This window comes from Odocoileus virginianus, chromosome 5 (genome assembly GCF_023699985.2).
Source record: "Odocoileus virginianus isolate 20LAN1187 ecotype Illinois chromosome 5, Ovbor_1.2, whole genome shotgun sequence".
Taxonomy (NCBI): Eukaryota; Metazoa; Chordata; class Mammalia; order Artiodactyla; family Cervidae; genus Odocoileus; species Odocoileus virginianus.
The window spans coordinates 15431717-15446021 of NC_069678.1; positions in this window are offsets into that span (position 1 = coordinate 15431717).

The following is a 14305-nucleotide window of genomic DNA, read 5'->3' on the forward strand; positions in this document are numbered from 1 at the left end:
CTCCAAGGAGTAAGTGCCTTTTAATTTCATGGCTGCAATCACCATCTGCAGTGATTTTGGATCCTGCCCACCCCCCCCCCCCACCAAAAATAAATGAATAAATAAAGTCTCTTACTGTTTCCACTGCTTCTCCATCTATTTGCCATGAAGTGATGGGATCAGATTCCATGATCTTAGTTTTCTGAATGTTGAGCTTTCTTCAACAAGCTCTTTAGTTCTTTGCTTTCTGCCATAAGTGTGATATTTCTCCCAGCAATCTTGATTCCAGCTTGTGCTTCATCCAGCCCAGCATTTCTCATGATGTACTCTGCTCCAAAAGCTGCTGAATATACATTTTTCTCAATTTCACATGGAACATTCTCCAGGATTGATCACATGATGGGCCAGAAAGCAAGCCTTCATAAATTTAAGAAAATTTAAATCATATCAAGCATTTTTTTCTGACCACAACACTCTGAAGTGAGATTAGATATCAGCTACAAAGAAAAATACTGTAAAACACACATGCATATGGAGGCTAAACAATTGGCCACTAAACATCCAGTGTATCACTGAAGAAATCAAAGAGGAAATTAAAAAAAGTACCTAGAGACAGATAAAATAAAAATTATGACAATGCAAAACTTACGGGATGCAGAAAAGACAGTTCTAAGAGGGAAGAGGTCAGTTTTCATTCCATTCTCAAAGGACAGCAATACCAAAGAATGCTCAAACTACCTCACAATTGTACTCATCTTACACGCTAGTAAAGTAATGCTCAAAATTCTCCAAGCCAGGCTTCAGCAATACATGAACTTTGAACTTTCAGATGTTCAAGCTGGTTTTAGAAAAGGCAGAGGAACCAGAGATCAAATTGCCAACATTCCCTGGATCATCAAAAGAGCAAGAGAGTTCCAGAAAAACATATATTCCTGCTTTATTGACTATGTCAAAGTCTTTGACTGTGTGGATCACAATAAACTGTGGAAAATTCTGAAAGAGATGGGAATACCAGACCACCTGACCTGCCTCTTCAGAAACCTGTATGCAGGTCAGGAAGCAACAGTTAGAACTGGACAAGGAACAGCAGACTAGTTCCAAATAGGAAAAGGAATCTGTCAAGGCTGTATATTGTCACCCTGTTTATTTAACTTATATGCAGAGTACATCATGAGAAATGCTGGGCTGGAGGAAGCACAAGCTGGAATCAGGACTGGTGGGATAAATATCAATAACCTCATATATGCAGATATGCAGATGACACCACCCTTATGGCAGAAAAGAAAGAAGAACTAAAGAGCCTCTAGATCAAAGTGAAAAAAGAAAGTGAATAAGTTGGCTTAAAGCTCAACATTCAGAAAACTTAGATCATGGCATCCAGTCCCATCACGTCATGGCAAATAGATGGGTAAACAGTGGCAACAGTGGCTGACATTATTTTTTTGGGCTCCAAAATCACTGCAGATGGTGATTGCAGCCATAAAATTTAAAGACACTTAATCCTTGGAAGGAAAGTAATGACCAACCTAGACAGCATATTAAAAGGCAGAGACATTGCTTTGTCAACAAATGTCCGTCTAGTCAAGGCTATGGTTTTTCCAGTGATCATGTATGGATGTGAGAGTTGGACTATAAAGAAAGCTGAATGCCGAAGAATTGATGCTTTTGAACTGTAGTGTTGGAGAAGACTCTTGAGAGTTCCTTGGACTGTAGGGAGATCCAACTAGTCCATCCTAGAGGAAAACACTGGGTGTTCACTGGAAGGACTGATGTTGAAGCTGAAACTCCAATATTTTGGCCACCTGATGCAAAGAGCTGACTCAGTTGAAATGACCCTGATGTTGGGAAAGATTGAAGGCAGGAGGAGAAGGGGACAACAGAGAATGAGATGGTTGGATGGCATCACCGACTCAATGGACATGAGTTTGTGTAAACTCTGGGAGTTGGTGATGAACAGGGAGGCCTGGCATGCTGCGGTTCATGGGGTCACAAAGAGTCGGACACGACTGAGTGAATGAACTGATACTGACACTGAAGAGGGAAGGTTATAGCAATACAATCTTACCTTATCTCAGAAAAATCCTTAATAAACAAGTTAACCTTACTCCTAAAATACCTGGAGAAAGAAGAACAAACCAAACACTAAGTTAGCAGAAGGAAATAAATTATAAAGATTAGAGCAGAAATAAATGAAATAGAGATGAAGAAAACGGTAGAAAAGATTAATGAAACTAAGTCAGTTCTTTGAAAAGATAAACAAAATTAATAAACTTTTACCTGGACTTATCAAGAAAATGGAGAGGACTCAAATCAATGTTAGTCATAAAAAGGATAAGTTACAGTGGATACTGCAGAAATACAAAGGATTATACAATACAATACAAAGAGACTACTATATTATCACAAGCATCTATAGTCAACAAACTGTCCAGCTGGAAGAAATGGACAGATTCTTAGGAAGATAAACCTTCCAAGACCCAAACAGGAAGAAATAGAAAATATAAAAAGACAAATCACAAGTACTTAAATTGAAGCAGTGATTTAAAAACTTCCAGTGAAAAAAAGTCCAGGATCAGATGGTTTCACAGGAAAATTCTGTAAGACATATAGAAAAGAGTTAACATCTATTCTTCTAAAGCTGTTTTGAAAAATCTAAGAGGAAGGAACACTCCTAAACTCATTCTGAGGCAATAATCACTCTTATATCAAAACCAGATACATATATCACAAAAAAAGAAAATCATAGGCTAATACCATTAATAATAACCCTGGATAAGGAAATGGCAACCCACTCCAGTTCTTGCCTGGAAAATCCCCTGGACAGAGAAGCCTGGCAGGCTATGGTCCATGGGGTCATAAGCATTTGACACAACTTAGTGACTAAACAACCACCACCATCATTAATAACCACAGAGGCAAAAATTCTCCACAAAATGCTAGCAAGCCAAATTTGACAATATATTAAAAGAATCAGACACTATGATCAAGTAGGAATCATCCAAGGGATGCAAATATTCATCAGTAACTCTAAATCAGTGTAATACACCACATTAACAAAAGTGAAGTGAAAGTCATTCAGTCATGTCCGACTCTTTGTAACCCCATGGACTATACAGTCTATGAAATTCTCCAGGCCAGGATACCAGGATGGGTAGCCTTTCCCTTCTCCTTGGGATCCCAACCCAGGGATTGAACCCAGATCTCCTGCACTGCAGGTGGTTTCTTTACCAGCTGAGCCACAAGGGAAACCCCCACATTAACAAACTGAGGAATTAAAATTATGATTGTACTTCCTGGTGTTCCAGTGGTTAAGAATCCTCCTGACAAAGCAGGTGACACGGGTTCAATTCCTGGTCCAGGAAGATTCCACATGCAACTAAACCCATGTGCCACAAATACTGAGCCCTTGCTCTAGAGCCTGCTAGCTACAACTACTGAGCCCATGCACCACAATTGAGCCCACATGTCTAGACCCCATGTTCTGCAACAAGAGAAGCCACTGCAGTAAGAAGCCCACACACTGCAACCAGAGAGTAGCCTTCACTCACCACAACTGAAGAAAGCTCTCATGCAGCAATGAAGACCCAGCACTGTGAAAAATAAATAACTAACATTTTAAATTTTTTAAAAAAATCATGGCATCTCAATAGATGCAGAAAAAGCTTTGACAAGAGTCACCACCTATTTATGATTAAAAAAAAAAAAAAAAAAAGCTTTTTCAGGAACTGGGCACAGAGGCAACACACCTCAGCACAGTAAAGGCCAGATATGACAAGCCTATAGCTAACATCGTACTCAACAGTGACAAGCTAAAAGCATTTCCGCTAAGATCAGGAGCAAGGTAAGTAATTCCACTCTCACCACTTTTACTCAATATAGTTGCTGAACTCCTAGTCTTGGCAATCAGTGAAGAAAAAGAAGTAAAGGGAATCCAAAGTGAAAAGAAGAAGCAAAACTGTCACTTTGCAGATGATATACTATAAATAGAAAATTCTAGAAACACTACCAGAAAAGTATTAAAACTCATCAAAAAATCTGGTGAAATTGCAGGATACAAAATTAATGCATAGAAATTTCTAGCATTCCTATATGCTGACAAAAAAGAAGAGAAAGAGAAATTTAGGAATCCCATTTACCATCATATCAAAAAGAATAAAATACTTAGGAATATACCTACCTAAGGTGACAAAAGACCTGTACATCAAGAACTATATGATGCTGATGAAAGAAATCAAAGATGACACAAACAGATAGAAAGGTATACCATGTTCTTAGATTTGAATAATAAATATTGTTGAAATAACTATACTATCCAAGGCAATCTACAGATTCAATGCAATCCCTATGAAATTACCAATGGATTATTCACAGAACTAGAGCAAAAAATATTGTTTGTAGGGAAACACAAAAGACCTTGAATAGCCAAAACAATCTTAAGAAATAAAAAAGGAGCTGGAGGGATCAGCCGCCCTGACTTCAGAATATACTACAAGGCTACAGTCATCAAAACAGTATGGTACTGGTACAAAATCATATAGATCAATCAAACAAGGTGGAAAGTCCAGAAATAAACCCGTGCACCCATGGTCAATTAACCTGCAACGAAGGAGGCAAGACATATAATGGAGAAAAGACAATCTCTTTAATAAGTTTTGCTGGAAAAACTTGGCAGCTACATGTAAAAAAAAAAAAAAAATGAAATTAGAGCATTCTTTACATCCACAAAAAATAAACTCAAAATGTATTAAAGACCTGAACATAAGACTAGATAATATAAAACTCAAAGAGGACAACATAGGCAGAACACTCTACTGTAAATTGCAGCCATATCTTCTTGGATCTGTCTCCTAGAGACATGTAAATAAAGACAAAAATAAACAAAAGGAACTTAATTAAGCTTAAAAGCTTTTACACAGCAAAAAAAATCTCCATAAACAAAATGAAAAGACAACATACATAATGGGAGAAAATATTTGCAAGTGATGTGACCCACGGGGTTTAATCTCCAAACTATGCAAATAACTCATACAGCTTAATACCAAAGACACAAACAACCCATTTGAAGAATGGAAAGAAGATCTGGATAGACATTTCTCCAAAGAAGGCATACAGTGTATGGAATGGCCAAACAACACATGAAAAGACACTCAGCATTACTAATAATGGGAAATTATTTGAATTGGTAGATAAATTTGAATAAAAACTACAGTGAGGTATGTATCACCTCACCAGTCAGAATGACCATCATCCAATAGTCCACAAATAATAAATGCTGAGTAGGATGTGGAGAAAAAGAAGTTATCCTATGTGTTGGTGAGAATGTAAACTGGTACAGCTACTATGGAAAACAGCATGGAGGTTCTTTAAAAACTAAAAATAGAGCAACCATGCAGTTCTGCAATCCTATTTCTGAATATTTACTCAGAAGAAAAACATAATTTGAAAAGATACATGCACCCTAATGCTAATTCAGCACTATTTACAACAACTGAGGTGGAAGTTACTTAAATGTTCACTGACAGATGATTGGACAAAGATGATGTGACTTATTTATGCAATTTATTGTTCAATCTCTTTGCAACCACATGGAATGTAGCATGCCAGCCTTCCCCGTCCTTAACCATCACCCAGAGCTTGCTCAAACTCATGTTCACTGAGTCATTGATGCCATCCAACCACCTCATCCTCTGTGGTGCCCTTCTCCTCCTGCCTTAAACCTTTCCCAGCATCAGTCTCTTTTTGAAAGAGTAGGCTCTTCTCATCAGGTGGCCAAAGTATTGGAGCTTCAGCTTTAGCATTAATACTTCCAATGAATATTCAGGATTGGTTTCCTTTAGGATTGACTGGATCATTCTCCTTACAATCCAAGAGACTCTCAAAAGTCTTCGCCAACACCACAAGTCAAGAGCATGAATTCTTCGGGGCTTAGCCTTCTTTATGGTCCAACTCTCACATCCATACATGACTACTGGAAAAACCACAGTTTTGACTATACAGAGCTTTGTTGGCAAAGTAATGTCTCTGCTTTTTAATATGCTGTCTAGATTGGTCATAGCTTTTCTTCCAAGGAGCAAGCATCATTTAATTTTATGGTTGCAGTCACCATCTGCAGTGATTTTGGAGCCCAAGAAAATAAAGTCTGTCACTATTTCCAAGTCTGTCACTGTTTCCCCTTCTATTTTCCATGAAGTGATGGGACCAGATGCCATGATCTTGGTTTCTTGAATGTTGAACTTTAAGCCAGCCTTTTCACTCTCCTCTTTCACTTTCATCAAGAGGCTCTTTGGTTCCTCTTTGCTTTCTGCCATAATGGTGTGTCATCTGCATATCTGAGGTTATTGATATTTTTCTTGGCAATCTTGATTCCAGCTTGTGCTTCATCCAGCCTGGCATTATTCATGATGTACTCTGCATAGAAGTAAATAAGCAGGATGACAACATACAGCCTTCATATACTCTTTTCCTGATTTGGAACCAGTCCATTGTTTCATGTCCAGTTCTAACTGTTGCTTCTTGACATCCATACAGATTTCTCAGGAGGGAGGTAAGGTGGTCTGGTATTCCCATCTCTTTAAGAATTTTCCACATCTTGTTGTGATCCACACAATCAAAGGCTTTAGCATAGTCAATAAAGTAGAAATAGATGTTTTTCTGAATTTTCTTGCTTCTTTTATGATCCAACGGATATTAGCAATTTGATCTCTCTTTCCTCTGCCTTTTCTAAATCCAATTTGAACATCCTGAAGTTCAAGAATATCTGGAAGAGCTTTTCTAGGTGAAGCTTATATATACTTACAGAACAAAAGTAGCCCATGGCCAAGTGAGTACCTCCTGACATACATGCACATTGCTATAAGTGATCTCAGCTGTTATATAACCATGTGAAATCATTGGTTACAGAAAATGAGGTGAGATGCCATTGAGAATGTGGTGCCAGAGAGACTGACTGGTGCCATCTTGTTAATTTCCCCATAGCTGACCTGAAACTCAACATTCAAAAAACTAAGATCATGGTTTCAGATCCCACCACTTCATGCAAATAGAAGGGGACAAAGTGGAAGCAGGGACAGATTTTACTTTCTTGGGTTCCAAAATTACTGCAGACAGTGACTGCAGCCATGAAATTAAAGGTGTTTGCTCCTTGAAAGGAAAGTTATGGCAAACCTAGGCAGCATATTAAAAAACAGAGACATCATTTTACAAACAAAAGTCTGTATACTCAAAGCTATGGTGTTGTCAGTAGTCATATACGGAAGTGAGAGCTGGTCCATAAAGAAGGCTGAGTGCTGAAAATTGATGCTTTCAAACTGTGGTGCTGTAGAAGACTCTTGAGAGTTCTTTGGACTGCAAGGAGATCAAACCAGTCAATCCTAAAGGAAACCAACCCTGAATATTCATTGGAAGAACTGATGCTGATGCTGAAGCTGAAGGACGTGAATTTGTGACTAAACAACAACATAAATATATTTTCTCATATACTAATGGGTGTAATTAGTCTTATTGTGGTGATCATTTCACTTAACACAATAAGGTCAAATCATTATGGCATATACTGTGCTATGCTTAGTTGCTTAATCATGTCTGATCTCTGCAACCCTGTGGACTATAGTCCAGGCTCCTCTGCCCATGGGGATTCTCCAGGCAAGAATATTGGAGTGGGTTGTCATGCCCTCCTCCAGAGGATCTTTCCAGTCTAGGGGATGAACCCAGGTCTCCCGCATTACAGGTGGATTGCTTACAATCTGAGCCACCAGGGAAACCCATTATGATGGATACCTGAAACTAATATAATATTTTATGTCCAATATACCTCAACAAAAGATATTTTCTCATCTTAAAAAAAGTAGCAGACTTAGACCAGTGGAAGTGAGTACTGAATTTTTAATTTAGGGGAATAGTGTAGACTTCATGAAAGCTGGGAGCACTCCTTACCTCATGCAAAGTTGATTTTGCACAATTAGGTCAAAAGGAGATATGTTTCACTTGAATTGTTTGTGAGGCATGTTAAACTAAGCATTCTCAAGAAAAGAAATTCCCACTGCAGAAATGTATATGAGAAATGTTTGAAGTGACAGTGAGTTAACGTTTGGTGGTGGTGGTTTAGTGGCTCAGTCATGTCCGACTCTTGCAACCCCATGGACTGTAGCCTTCCAAGATCCTCTGTCCATGGAATTCTCCAGGCAAGATATTGCGGTGGGTTGCCATTTTCTTCTCCAGGTAATCTTCCTGATCCAGCGATCAAACCTGGGTCTTCCGCATTGCAGGCAGATTCTTTACCAACTGAACTATGAGGGAAGCCCTGAGTTAACATTTATATAGTGCTTAAGATTCTATTATTCCCCTTATTGTGCAGATTAGGAAACTGAGTCACTGGGAAGTTAAGTGTGGTGGGTAAGGTCCCACAGCAAGAGTTTTAGAATTAATATTCCCAGTCAGACAGGGAGAAATTCCATGTTTTAACCACTAAACTGCTCAGACTCTGCCTAAACTAAGTGTAGAACATTCAACATGTGTTATTTCATCTGACCTTTAGGACTCTTTGTTGCAGATTTTTTAAAAGACAAATTTGAGGTCAGAGAGAAGTTACTGTCTTTTCTTGTCCAGGATCATATAGTCAAAAAGTAGAAAAACTGAAATTTGGACCAAAGCCTTTTCCTCTCTGTGATGGATATTCAGATCTTTTCCATCTGAACCTAGTTCAGATTCTGCTTTATTTAAGAAGAGTTGCAATCATGCAACAAAACTTGCTAAGCAGGAAGGAATGTGGTTAGTTACTCACTCCCCACTCTCATTTGGCAGGACAGAAGAAGGTTGAGGAAGTCTTGCCAAGGTCACCCAGCCCACTAGAGTGGGTCTGGGATTGAATTCATGTTCAGGAACTTTTCTAATTTCATTTTTACATAAGAACAATTAGAAACATTTATATAAAAAAAAAATTCCTGACCCATAGAATGGCCTGTGTCTGCAAGCTCTGGTCTTGTCTTCGTCCCTGATGAGCTGTTCACCTTTGGTAGCTCATGTCATCTCCATTGCCCTTAGTTCTCTCATGTGAAAAAGTGAGAAAGCAGAACTGAGTCATCTCAGCAGAGGAACTTGTTGTGGAGACAGGGTAGAAAAGACGGCACAGGGAGTGACCAGGGCTTTGGGTGTCCCCATTTCCACTTTCTATTTCAGCCTGTTTTCTACTTTGTTTTATATACGGCAGATTCTATATATCTACCATATGTTTACCACCAACAAATTAGTAGTAATAGCAATAATGCTATTTATTGAATGCCCACTATAGTGAGTATATAAATTTACATTTCTGAGGAGACTGAGGATCCCACTAGCCTGAGATCACAACAAAAATGATGGATCTACTGTAATGGTCTTTATCTTTCTGGCTTACTTCGCTCTGTATAATGGGCTCCAGTTTGACCCATCTCATTAGAACTGATTCAAATGAATTCTTTTTAATGGCTGAGTAATATTCCATGGTATATATGTACCACAGCTTCCTCATCCATTCGTCTGCTGATGGGCATCTAGGTTGCTTCCATGTCCTGGCTATTATAAACAGTGCTGCGATGAACATTGGGGAGAGGGAGGTGGGAGGGGGGACCGGGATGGGGAATACATGTAAATCCATGGCTAATTCATTTCAATGTATGACAAAAACCACTGCAATGTTGTAAAGTAATTAGCCTCCAACTAATAAAAATAAATGGAAAAAAATAATAATATAGGAAAACATAAAAAAAAAGAATGATGGATCTAGAGTTTGTACATAGTTGTGGGGGAGGGAAGGGGCCATTTTATATAAAGGACTAATATAGGATAGGTAGGGACAATGGGTTCAACAATGAGTATCCATTTAGAATGGTAAACATATTCCAATGCTATATGTTTGTTTGAAAATATAGGAATAGAGATGATTTCTTTGTGTCTTCTTTGATATTTCAGGAATGCTGGGTCTGCTTCTTGCTAGGGTTATACAGAAATTGCTGGATTGATGTGAAGAAGGAAAGAGCATTCCTCATTCCAGGATGCCTGCTTACCTGCATCAAACATAGACAAGGCTGTATTCTGAACAGGTAGTATAATTCAGTACCCTCATCAAAAGAGTCAACAAGACTAGTCAGCATACGGATTGAGGACTAGGAACCAAGGACTGAACAACAGTGTAATTTAACTAAAAACTTCTACCAATGGTGAGGGGCAGAGCAGATGGTGAAATTGGGATGGAGTCTGAGATTCCCTGATATAGTAATGAATCTTCTGTTTCTGCTCTGTTTCATGTAGAAACTGGGTACTTTAAGAGTCCAAGGCTGAATCTCTTAGTAGATCTAGAAGCCACACTTCAATGAAGGTAAAATCAAAATAATGGTGAATTCTAACATTTGCTAAGCCTATGATCTCTAACTATGTCTCCCATTTATCTCTTCTTGTGTGCCTTTCTCTTCAACTATTCTAAATGGATACTAATTATTGAACCCATTGTCCCTACCTATCCTATATTAGTCCTTTATATAAAATGTCCCCTTCCCTCCCCTGCACCTCTGTACAAACACTAGATCCATCATTTTTGCTGTGATCTCAGGCTAGTGGGACCCTTAGTCTCCTCAGAAATGTAAATTTACATACTCACTATAGTGGACATTCAATAAATAGTATTATTGTTATTGCTACTAATTTGTTGGTGGTAAACATAAGCATATCAAATTGTTGTGTTGAACAAAATGTTCATTTGGGTCTTCCTGTAAAATCTTATGGAAAAATATTGAATGAACTTTTTGGCCAACTCAATAAATTACTGATGTTTTGTCTCATTGGGCTGAAGCATAAAGCAGTATTGAATGTCATTTCACCCACCACTGGTAAGGACTAGAAATCCCCCGACCAGTGAAGTCAGTCTCTGCTTCAGCAGGCTGTTAGAACACTGAGCTCCTACTTGGAAAACAGAGAATAATAACATGTATCCTGTCTTGTCTTGCCTCAGTGGAGAGGTGCTGCTGAAGGGTGATAGTGCTTAGTGAATATGAAAGAGCTATACCATGGTATGGGGTCTGTAGGAATTCTGTATATGGAAAGGAGTCCAGACTGCATGGACACCTCTGCTTAGAGGGCTGACAGTGCAAGATAAGCCTGGAAATCTTTGAGCAGTGTGTCTAAAACAAGTCAGATTTTTCTCCTCCTTCTCACTTAGATCTCAGGCAGTGATATTGAATTTCCATTTCCTTAGTTAGCCCAGGCTTATCCTTCCAGCTCCCTTTGCTCAAGTGGAGGAGCTTTAGTTCACCACTGAATTATTACTGTCCCAACCCCTTGTTTGAAGGACCTGGAATACCAAGATATTCCATAGGGAAGCATGAGAGTCAGACTTATGCAGCTAAGGAAATCCCTCCACAAAACTTTTCTTCTGAGCAACTCAGGGGAACAGAGCAACGTGCTAACATGTTTGTTAACAAGAAGTCCAACAAGCTGTTTAGTTGAGCTGGGGAAACCAAAGGGTGAGTCCAGGGAACTGTTCCCAGGAGAGGCTGTGCCTGCTTAGTGAAGCAGAACCTCAGCTTTAGTAATTATCAAACTTCAGTGATTATCATTTTCTCTGCAGGGGTCTCTCTCTGCCTGAGTTGAGGAGTAGGAAGCTTCCTGGAGGCCCCAGTTTTCTCTTCATGCCTTCCTCAATTAATACTAATTGGGAACATGAGAATGCAGAGCAGGATGCAAAAAAAAGCAGCTCTAGAAAACGGTTCTCCTAGGAATCCTGTCCCTAGGACTGTGGGAGGTACCAGTCTCGCAGTTTTGCTTCAGCCATGCAGAAGGGCATCTATTCCCTATGTTCATAGGAGGCCCTGTGGATGTAGAGTGGGAGTCATGAGGCCTGAGCTTTAATCGAGGTTCTGCCACTAACTCTGACCCAAAGTGGGTTACGCACCTTTCCAGAGCTGTATGTATTTTTTAGATTCTAGGTATTTTTGCCAGAAGAATCTCTGCCACAAGCAGTTTTGCCATAAGAAAAGGACATAGTGAAAAAGATAAAAAGAAGATAAGGAAATATGAAAAATTAATAAAATTGTAAAAATATTTCATTGTGAAGAGTAAAAATACAAAAATATCTGAAAACAAACTGGTGTAACTTCATACTTATAGTTGTATTAGGGTATATCTTAGAGGGAGGGGTGATATTTCCTTTCTCAAAGTCAATATTAAGGACTCAGGATCTAATACTGGATGCAAGTTGTTTATGATATATATATATAAAAAAATCTGCCATAAGTCACTTTCAATTTCCCTGGAAGTAAAACAGAGGAGGGATGCAGCTGTTTCTTATCAATACATGTAGTGTACATAGTTGGAAGCATATATCTAGATTTTTTTTTAAATTTTGCATCATATGTCCAGTCCTAATATTTCACCAAATTATCTCAGCTAGGTTCTGTGCCAAACACCAAAATTCTGTCTACACTATGTTCTCCACTATAAAATAGCAAAAAATAATCACCATTTTCAAGAACTGTATTCATCAGGAATCATATGGTTATTTTTTTGAGACAGGAGAAATCTTATTCTTATTTTGCTTCCAACTTCAAATGTTGTTTGATACATTTGGTAAATACAGCACTAAGGAACAAGCCATTGTATATAAATTAGCTAAAGAATTGATAATTAATGCTATTGAACACTGTCGTGAATTATAGTTTTTTATCTTTAATGCCCAAATTGGCATATGAACAACTTGCTGTGTGGTGAAACTACTTGCAGAAAAAGTGTTTACAGTGAAAATACTAGCCAAAAATTTTAAAATATATACACATAAAATATGGATATTTAATTTTATGATTAACAGTCAAGAAACAAGAATGTAGTTTCTTTACTTGTACTTAAGGGGAAAAAGTCTATTGAGTATGAAAAAAAGCAAAGGAAGAGTAAGATCATTATAAGGCCCAAGAGACAGCTCACCTCCAAAAGAAGAGGGGTGTATTCTGTATTGTCACACTTACTTGCTCTTTCAGAACATTTAAAACATATCATTTCCTTTTTAGGAAGAACAACATTTCCTCTTAAGAAAAAAAAAAAAAAATCAGTTTTGATCACCTGCCTATGCATTCATCTCTGCTTTTCTCATACCCGTAGACATGTATATTACTTATGTCTCATGACTCTGAGTGTACTGAAAAGTTAGAACCTCAAGTGCAATTTTTAGTGTTGATAATACTATAGAAGAATATGCAGTCAGAAAATCTTGGGTTTAAATTCCAGTTCCACAAATCAGCAGTTGTAAAATTCAGTTCAGTTTAGCAAACCCCTTTTCCCTTCATTTTTAAAACTGAAAAACTTAATAATACCTACTTTAAGGTTGTTGAGAGAATAGAGATACTTTCTGCTGGCAGATAAGAGGTGCTATAAGAGTAAAACCCAACTTTGCTGATTTCTATTATTATCAGCATTATCTTTGCACATCTAGTACCTAATAGGATCAAAGAGATGACCCCTAAATCAATAAGAAAAATAGTTCATTGAAAAAGTTCTGTGTCTCTTCAAAAGTCCTGCAATCACTCACAGACTGAACTGCTTAAAAGTGGTCAGAAACACCTCTGAAACTGACTCAACTCTTTAGTTATCTTTGAGAGTCTAAAGTTTTCTGACTAGGGGCAAGCAGATCGGAGCATTTCTTTTAGTCATAATCTAAAAGGAGATCATATCTAGAAACATATGGGACCTCAATTATTGCATACTAAACTTAATGAGTTATTTGAAAAAATCAGGGTGCATAACAAAGGTCCCTGATCAAAGCCTGGTACAGTGAGGAGGTTCAGTTAATATTAAATTTCTGTCTTCTTTAGAAACGTGAGACTACAAGAATCCTTATCACAGTGTGCTCATTTTTCATCTCACAGTATACACAGTACTGCTTATAAGTTCTGGTCTTCCTGTATGTTCTATTGAAAATACATACTTAATTGACTTTAAATACCAGAAAACATTTTTTTTAAAGACAATGTGTAAAGCAGTTTTAAGTTCACAGTAAAATTGAGTAGAAATCACAGGCTACCATATAGCTCCTGCCTTGACCTGTGCACTGCCTCCCCGACCATCAACATCCCCCATCAGACTGATACATTTGTTACAATTTATGAACCTACACTGACACATCATTATCAGCCAAAATTCATAATTTACATCATTATCACCAAAGTACAACAATGGTATATACTCAATGGGTTTGGACAAATATGTAATGACATGCATCCACCGTGACAGTATATTTTAGTTTAGTTTCACTGCCCTAAGAATACAACTGCTACACCTCTTTGTCTCCTACAACCTAGCCCCTAGCAAC